The sequence below is a fragment of the Lotus japonicus genome, chromosome 1, assembly GCF_012489685.1.
Source record: "Lotus japonicus ecotype B-129 chromosome 1, LjGifu_v1.2".
Lineage (NCBI taxonomy): Eukaryota > Viridiplantae > Streptophyta > Magnoliopsida > Fabales > Fabaceae > Lotus > Lotus japonicus.
Window position 1 is genome coordinate 33,301,306 of NC_080041.1, and position 1,989 is coordinate 33,303,294.

At 45.5% G+C, this 1,989-nt stretch overlaps 1 non-coding gene across 1 annotated transcript; it reads right to left on the reverse strand.

Moving 5' to 3' along the window:
* Nucleotides 1-628: 628 nt before the first annotated feature.
* On the reverse strand, nucleotides 629-735 carry LOC130734840 (small nucleolar RNA R71). Its single transcript, XR_009018179.1, has one exon. It is a non-coding gene; the product is annotated as a small nucleolar RNA R71 (small nucleolar RNA).
* Nucleotides 736-1,989: the final 1,254 nt, after the last annotated feature.

Consider the following 1,989-nt stretch of genomic DNA (forward strand, 5'->3'; position numbering starts at 1 on the left):
TTTACATTGCATTGAATATGTGCTACTAACCTTTTCTTTGTTTGTGTGATTTCAGTTTATGCAAGGTAGACTTGGCACGGATCCATTGGTGTTTGATCTGGAGCCAGAGCGTACTCTCCATCGTCGTCGAGCTCAGCAAAGAGCTGCTGAGATAGCCGCCATGGCTGTCCATATGACGGAGGAGGAATTGCAAGCCCACATTGAAGAGAGAGTGAATAAGGCTGTTGCTCAAAGACTTCAAGGGCTAGAAGCGGAGAATGCCAATCGTTCTCTTAGAGACCTCACCTCGGCTGCCATGAGCTACGATTATCCGGGTAGCATAGTTTCCCCCGATGGCACGAGAAACTTTGAGCTGAGGCCGACATTCATCAACTTGGTGAGCCAAAATCAGTATGGTGGAGGTGCTCTTGAAGATCCTCATGCACACATGGAGCGGTTCATCCACAATTGCAACACCTATAGGGTTCAAAATGTCTCAGCGGACACCATCCGCTTGAGTTTGTTTCCTTTCTCTTTGAGGGACACTGCTGAAGAGTGGTTGAATTCATAGCCCCAAGGTAGCATTACATCTTGGGAAGATCTAGCCGAGAAATTCACCACAAGATTTGTTCCAAGAGCCCTCTTGAGAAAGCTTAAGAATGACATCATGACGTTTGCTCAATCCACCGATGAAAATCTCTATGAAGCTTGGGAGAGGTTCAAAAAGCTCTTGAGGAGGTGTCCTCAACACAACCTCACCCAAGCTGAACAAGTGGCGAAGTTCTATGATGGTCTCCAATATTCTTCGAGGTTTGGCTTGGATGCGGCTTCAAATGGAGAGTTCGATGCCCTACTTCCACAAGTTGGGTACGAGTTGATTGAAAAAATGGCTATAAGAGCCATGAACTCTAGTAATGAGCGCCAAGCCCGAAGAGGAGTCCTTGAGGTTGAAGCTTATGATCAGCTCATGGCCTCCAACAAGCAACTCTCCAAGCAAATGAATGAAATTCAGAATCAGATGAAGACGACCAAGGTGATTGGTGGTCGAGTTGCCAAAGTGTGTGACTTGTGGAGGGCCACATGACAGTGAAGAATGTACCGAGACTAGACCAGAGGAGGAAGTGAAAGCCATGGGTCAAGCTCGGAATGACCCGTTTTCAAACACTTATAATCCAGGATGGAGGAACCACCCTAATATTTTCTTGGAGGCAAGGGAATAATGGGCAAGGAAGTGGCTTTCAAAGGCAATTTCCTAGCCAAGGTTTCCAAGGACAAAGCTCAAGACAACCTCAAGAGCGAGGAGAAGTTGAAGGTGGTGGTAGCAAGAAAAGCTTAGAGGAGTTGGTGGAAACTTTCATCAACCGAACGGAGAACAATTACAAGAACCAAGAGGCGGCTATCAAGAATCTTGAGAATCAATTTGGCCAGCTGGCCAAGCAAATAGCCGAGAGACCTCAAGGTAAGTTTCCTTCCGACACTATCCCCAATCCTAAGCAAGAAAATGCCTCTGTTGCGACCACTAGAAGTGGGAGAGTGATGAGTGAATTGAAGAAAAAAACAGAGGGAGAAAAGAGATAGGAGATAGTGGAGGGAGAAGTTGTTGTGCCTATTAAGGTGAGAGAGATAGTTGATCTTACTCCTGAAACTAGCAAGGCTCCGTTTCCTAAAGCATTGGCTAAGAAGAGCTTAGATAAAAAGTTTTCAAAATTTGTTGATGTTTTCAAAAAGCTCCACATTAGTATTCCTTTTGCCGATGCTTTGGAACAAATGCCTATATATGCTAAGCTAAGTTTATGAAGGATATTTTGCATAAGAGAAGAAGGTTGAAGGGAGTAGATGAGACGGTGTTGATGACAGAGGAATGTAGCGCCATTTTGCAGCGGAAGATGCCAAAGAAAAGAAGGGACCCCGGAAGTTTCACTATTTGGGTGGAAATTGAGGGCATGGCGGATGTGGAAGCCTTGTGTGATCTAGGAGCGAGCATCAATTTGATGCCGCTCACCATGTTTG